Source organism: Centruroides vittatus, unplaced genomic scaffold (genome assembly GCF_030686945.1).
Source record: "Centruroides vittatus isolate TY-2023 unplaced genomic scaffold, ASM3068694v2 contig_878, whole genome shotgun sequence".
Classification (NCBI taxonomy): Eukaryota; Metazoa; Arthropoda; class Arachnida; order Scorpiones; family Buthidae; genus Centruroides; species Centruroides vittatus.
This window is the reverse complement of record NW_027122570.1, coordinates 1,078,261-1,085,804: the sequence shown is the minus strand read 5'-3', so window position 1 is coordinate 1,085,804 and position 7,544 is coordinate 1,078,261. Positions and strand designations below refer to the sequence as shown.

At 29.8% G+C, this 7,544-nt stretch overlaps 1 long non-coding RNA gene across 1 annotated transcript; it reads right to left on the bottom strand.

Moving 5' to 3' along the window:
• Positions 1–765: 765 nt before the first annotated feature.
• Positions 766–1,644, bottom strand: LOC136983210 (uncharacterized). The gene is made up of 2 exons (XR_010881997.1): positions 990–1,644; positions 766–953 (listed from the first exon to the last, which is right to left on the bottom strand). It is a non-coding gene; the product is annotated as an uncharacterized lncRNA (long non-coding RNA).
• Positions 1,645–7,544: the final 5,900 nt, after the last annotated feature.

Below are 7,544 nucleotides of genomic sequence, written 5' to 3'. Positions count from 1 at the left end.
GTAATAAATATTAAACATTTTGATTTATAAACGTGATATGAAATTTTAGTAGTGTTTTTAGTGGGGTTTATACAAAAAAATGCTGGGTTTCTGTTAGGGTCCACCAGTGGTTTCAACGGATTAGGCGGAGGAAATCTGGTAACGTTAAGAATTACATTCGTTGTTTGTTCTCGAGAATTTGATTTTCGGAAACTCGCCCGCTTCTCGATTCTATTTGATTCTTGATTTTATTTAGATTCCTTTTTGAATAGGTTTTACTGTATAAATTAAACGAAACACATAAGAATGATGACACAGATATTTAAAAAAGTTTCAAATTGTTATTTAAATGTTAACAAACAATATGATCCTCTTTAACTACTAAATTTTTGAAATGTTTTTTCATCTTTCTTCTTATTTACAAACGTTGACTTTTATTTTTTATGTAGTTGTTCAACATTTTTTCCTGCATCAAAACTGAAATGCTTTGAACAAAATTCACCAATTCATCAAATCATTATATATTGCTGATCTTCGTTAAATATCTGAATGTTAATGCAGAAATACTATACTAATAGGATTTTTACGCTTTACAAACTTTTCTTCAAATTTTGTAGTCAATAACTTTTGAAAAATTTATATACAGTGGGTGATCAGTTAAGGAACATAATTCTTTCCAAGACTTTGTTCGCTATCCGAATTGTTTGTTAACCGATTATCGATTTACCATAGGTTTTTATGGGAATTTGATTAATTCGTTCTGGAGACCCCCCAAAAAAATATATATGCTTTCTTACTACGTTTATTTATATGTAATAATAAAAATACATATATACACAGTCTTTCATTTTTATTAGTCATGTTTTTTCCGTTTGTGGGGGTTAAAGAATCTGTCTAATGTCGATTGCTTTTCTCTCTTCTTTAGAATTTTTCAGAAGTAATTAATAGCATTGTAATTGTAGAGATCCCTAAACCTATTAATCTAACATCTTCACTCCCACGTACTGTACCTCAATCTGGTTTGGATGTCATTCTAAGACCGTTGTTCTGACATCCTCCCACTTCTTCAAAAGATGTTTAATAGCAGATATCGGCATTAATTCTATTTTTCAGAAGAAAACATATCTTGCCGAGTTTCTTGGTGTTCTTCATTCAAGAGTACTTGGCGTTCTTCTGTCGTCAGATCAGTTTCAGGTTCCATTATCAACTCTTCAATGTTCTTTATTTCTCAGATGTGATTTTTGTTACTTCTTAATCTGCTTGAGCTTTCTTGATTATACAGTATCTTTCTTAGATAAGATTGAACTGCAGCCTACTGTAAACCTGTTCAAGCCATACTGCCCAGTAACATCAGACATCTTCTACCCACTCTCTACCTTTGCCTATTATACTCTCACCTTTCGAAAATAAAAACCGACGCAAAACTTAACGAGTGCCCGCCCGACAGTCTCGCGAATGCTATAAAAGAATTGTTTCTGTCAGAAAAATAAAAGGCTGGAATTACGAGGGAGAGTTTCATTCAAAGTTCGGAGGAATACTATCCGATCAGTATATATCGGGTTGAGCGTCGATGTCGACGCCTCCCGCGCTCCGGAAAGTTTCGAATTGTTGTCTGAAGACAAGGGAAGACCAATCAGGATTCATTGTTTTGCGTCGCTTCTTCTGGTGTTTGTTCTGTGAGGTGTTCGTTGTCCGAACATAAAAAATCTTTCGCGAAAGTGTTCGTTATCCGATTTGTTCGTTAACCGAAATGTTTAACCGATCACCTACTGTACTACTATTGTCAAAGAAAATGTCAACACGAACGATTTCTTAAGTCTTCCTCGATCAATAGCAGTTATCAATCGAACTTCAATTTGAAATTTGAATTTACCACCATTAAACCTATCATCAGAGGTATGCTTTATACAACTCCTTTTCAAAAATTTAGAAACTTTGTCATTAAAAGTATGATATTGATATTTACAAGTGAAATACTATTTACATATACAGAAATCTTACTTTATATTTATTTCCTAGATTAAACAAATAAATAAGTTACAAAATGCATCGAAAATTTTAAATGAAAACATTTTTTTTTAATCATAAAAATATTCATTAGGATGAACCTCGTTTATTTCATAAGTTTAAAAAGTGACAAAATCTGTTTCATAAATTAAGAAACGTAATAATATGCAAATTACTTTGCGTACGAGTATTTTGTTTAGAAATTTTGTATTCAGCACTTGTTATTGTGGTCCTTACTTCATTATGGGTAAATCTAAGCAGCAAACAAAGGAAGAAAAAATTAAGATTTCTGAACAATATTTAAATAGATCAAAATCACCTCTTTAAAATGTTTGAAACGAATACATAAAGACAACGAAATCATCACAAACCCACAAAACAATCAGTAGGCCAGAAATAGCAAACAGACATGATTAATATCACTTTGGTTGTTATTTTTGGTCTACTATAACAGCGCTGTCCAACTTATGATAGCCCGCGGGCCATATTTTCTTCACCAAACATTTCGGGGGCCAAGAAGGTTGATAAATGAAAAGTCAGTTTATGTTAATTAAAAAAATATTTTATTTATATTTAAAAGAAAAGTTTAAAATATTCGTAATATATTAATGAGAACATTGTGGCTGTAATTTTCATATAGTAAAATAATTTTAATATTAATAATAATAATTTAGTAACATAAATTTATTCATAGTAAAATGTACTTGAGGGCCGTAAAAATAATTTGGCGGGCCGCCAGTTGGACAGCCCTGTACTATAATATATTGTGGTCCTTCTGAAGTGATATATTCCTACACCTTGACTTTTGTTAGGAACTTTACATACTGTTTTACACCGATAGACTGAAATTCCCCAGCCGTTTTTCTAATAACACATATCCTTGATCTCCAAAATTAAGACTAAACATGGATTTATTATTTCACATCACATTTTTCCTATCTTCATTAGTCTTCTTTATTCCAAGTGAGATGATCCTTTGTCCACTGAACTCTAACTCTACTTTCTTGTTTTTTGTTAAATGAGGTTTAATCTTTGGCGCTCTGGAATGGGATCCTAAATATTGTAATCTACACCAAGTAATTGTTCTTGATATGTTTTTATTAATTTTTTTGGTCTAATTTGCAGTGATTTGAGCTGTTGGCATGAATCTCTTCTCCAGTACAATCCTTTGTAATATATTAACCTTAAATTACTATTAAATAGAAAGGTGTCTGATAACTTACACATTTGCTTCTTTCACTTCGTATTAGCTCCTTTTATATTGGCGAATACCTTAGCGATGTTTTTATTTAATTTATTTTATTTAGAATAATTGGTTATGGGTAAATATGTGTCTTTTAGCAATTAATGATATTTGGGGAACTTGGGTATGGGGGCTGAGTTATGTGGAAAAATACAAATTTCAACCGTAAGATAATAATGGAAGCACTCGTCTCTACTTACGAGATTTCGAAATACGAAAGGTTTACAGGAAAGAAATACGCTAGTAAATTGAGGTCACACTGTATTATGTTCTCAGAATTTGTAATACTATTGCAAAATTGTAATCGCAGATGATAAATGACTTCTAACTAATTTAATTCTTCCCAAATCATTATTGATGTGGTCAGTGGCTGACTTTAACTTTAAGGCCAGAAAATGAAATGACAATATTTTAAATAGTTTTATATATACATATTGCACGAAAAACTTTTCTTAACGATCTTTATTTTATAATGCAGTATAATAATTTTAAAAATATAAATAGCACAGGACTCCCAGACTTTTGGGCCCCCCGTATTGCGAAATTCTGTGGAATTTAGTTAAGTCACCGAATACGTCCTACATATAATTTCTAATCATTTTATTTGACCTTACCACAAATTTGTTCGGAATTTCGAATAATTTCTCTGTAAAAACAATTCATTTTCTGATGTAAGAAAATAACGAAATAATGCTTCGGCAATCTACAATTCGTGAATGTACATTGATACAAATCAATATTAATCATATCTTAAGTTAACGTTCATAAAATTCACGCTTCATAAAAATCCGATCGAACTTATTACGTAACTCGATATACATTTAGAAAAAATAGTTTGGCAATGAGTTGCGATAGAACTGGAGTGAATGCTAAGTGAGCACTCATTCCACTTTTACTGCGGCACGGTAATTAAAATATAGAAGACCATACTCACGCGCCGGCCGGATGGACCAAGCGATTAAAGGGAAATTCACACTATCGCGGAATTTAGGTCGTGACGTCATCTGAAGTAGTCGAAGAGCGGAATAAGTCGCGATCTTCTACATTGAGAAAATTTCATCTCGACCGCGGCGCGGAATTATACTGCTGTGACTTTTCGGGCGTTTATGTGAAGTGCGACTCGGCAGCGATACATCGCGTATAAAACCGCTATCGCGAGAGCAGAAAACGCCAAATCCAATCCGGGCCACCGACTTCCTGGGATCTTTTTGTGGGTTGTCTGTTCCGGAAATGTCGAACCCCGTCTCTCACCACTCTGTGGCCTCTACTGTGCGCCCGACCGAACCCACGATGTGTATAATTACGTATAAAGTCCCTCTTGATGCCCACAAGGCAGAAAGAGTATTTTAAAAACCATACTAAAATATATATTTAAAACAACAGAATATATTGTATCAGTAATTTCGATCGAATTAACTTGAAACGGTTACTTCAGCATTTTCACTCAGAAAACTTTGTTCAATATAAAATGTGTTGCAAGAACATTTTTGTGACTTTTTTTTTACATAATTACAAGTGTAGAGATCTAAATAACGGTTCTGAAATAAAATAGAAATAATATTCAAACAGAAAACTTCTTAAATTTTATGATATTGCATTGTAATGCATATTAGTAATGCGGTCTTTCTAACGTTGTAAATTTGTGCCGCCATCTCTTGATCAAATATATAAGTATTTTTATTTAAGAAATGCTTACATATTTGATCGACAGATGGCGGACGAGTCGTACGTGACGTTACGCGACAGGACCCAACAGTCAAATGAATGACAAAAGGACACAAGGAAATAAAAACAAAATATATATTTGTCAATCATTTTAAAGATTTCTTCATAAAAATTAAATGGAAATACGAATGCATAAATTTCTTTTGTAATCATGAACAATAAAACTAAAAAAATTCCACTATTCACTTTCAATGAAATGAATTGCATTTTCTCTTTTTATTTTCATTAAATTTTATTAAATATTTTATTTATGAAAAGAATCATTAATATTATTATTTTACTTTACAAAGTTTATAGAATTTTACAATAACTTACATCATTCGAACACGCGAAACTTTAACCTTTGTAAGTAAATTTCGCTTCTTCTCAAATATTCAACTAACAATAAAGAGGATGTCTTTAAATCATAATATGAAATCAGATTCTTTTTGTATCCGGAAATAAAAGTCTTTTTCTAGTTTTATTATTATTTTTCTCATAAATAAGAACATCTACAGTAAATATAAAACATTCTAATAACCAAATATGGAGATATTTAACTATAAGTCTAATATTTATGTAATAGTTTATTTTACGTATTAGAAAACTTTAAAAACCTTAAACAGGTTAACTTTTTGAAAACTTGTAACTTAATCTAAAAATAAAATTCTATAATTAGTAATGAATTAGTTGCTTAGCTTAATAATTAGGTTAGAATATCATTAACGCGTTTTCCCCTTCTCTTTTATAATGCATAATCGAGATTTGAATATAATTTAAAATAAATCCTTTAAAAATAATTATTTTAATACATCATAAAATTCACTTTAAACTGATGATTACACAATGAATTAGATTTTACTTGAAACCAATGAGCATTGATAATTAAAAAAAAAAAATCATAAAGGGTAGTTAATGCAAATAATCATCACTCCTTTTGGTAAGTACTTTAAAAAAATCCAAATTCAATAAGAATTTGAATCGAGTACCTGTACTTTATGCCTTAAACAATACGAAAGAAATCTTATAATTCATTAAAACTTAATTCATATTACAGTATTTTTAATTTATATAATTTAATTACTAAAATTATAATTAAATAAGGATTTGAATAATTATAATTATTTATTCGTAAAATATATATAATAGTTATTCTTTATTTTTATGTAAATTTACAGAAATGAAAACATAAACTGTATCGATAGTAGTTGTTTACGTCTATATAAAGTTATTACATTTTTGTCTCGTAATAAAATGAAATAATATCTATTCTTTAGGACTTGTCAATTTTTCAAGTCTCTTGAATTAATATAAATTTAAAGGTGTTAAAAACGAAACCTATTCTATTTTTTTCATTTTAATAAAACAAAATCGTTTATGTTTGATAAATACACACGGAAAATAAACGTTTTATTCAGATCTAATTGAACCAGTAGAGTTAATTTCAGCATGAAATAATCAACATTTTCAAAAAGTTAAATAAAATAATTATCTGTAAAAAGTAGAAGGTAACCTGGTATTTTTGAAATTTGTTTTACATACTGGAAAATAAGTTGAGTGTTAATAATAGAGGTAAAAAAATAGATATGAGGTTTTTTGTTTTTTTTTTAAACATAAAATAAATATTTATTGATAAATAAAAAATATCAAATAAATTCAAATTTTTCCAGTTAGCTTAATTAAATCTTTGATTGACAATAAAGTGCAATAAGCCTTAGATTTTTCTTCTTTTTTTATGAACTTTTACTATTAATTTCTGCTTTCAAAACAGGAAGTGAAATGACATTAATAGCGAAAGCATTTACAAACATGGGTTTTTTTTTATTAGTATCTTGAAACAATTAACAAAGTTTACCTTCCTGTTAACGAAATTCATTATAATTATTATCTCTTATCTGTTCTAAATATGTGCTCTGCAAGATCATTTGCCTTAAATACATTAATTGAAATGATTTGTTAGAATAAATTGTTTTTTTAATTTATTAAATAGCAAATTGATAGAGAATTAACTAAAGCAAATAACCGAATGTTTCATAAAAATAAAAGGAGATTTGATATTAATAAACATATACAAAATTATAATGAAATTATCATTCATTTAATTTTTCTATGATTCAATATGTTTGACTTTTTTTAAGCTTATAAATATGCATCGTAAGTGGAAGTGAAACGCAATTTTATCCGTATCTATTTTTACGAAGTTTTGAAAGAATAGTTTATCGAAAGGCAATTGAACAAAGCAATTTTCCATATTTCTATTTCGTCACTATTGTTGGTTTATTTAGTAAACTGTTAACACCAACTGTTTGGTAATATTGTTCTCCATCTCAGAAACCGGCGGGTGGTATCAAGTGCATCATGTTCAATACGTACCCCTGGGGTCGATTGTTGCGTCACAATAGCTTCCATTGTAACGATGGTTTGTTCAACTGTCTTCCTGTCCCTATGTTGTGCAGGAAAGCTCTCTGCGAAAGGCTATTGTAGCTTTTCATTGTCCGACTGTGTACAGGAAAAGAGAATGTGCACAATTGTACACAATTGTTAAAACGAACTCCAACTGTACAGATGAAGTAATTAATGTATAAATATATATACGCCTATGTTTTACTTT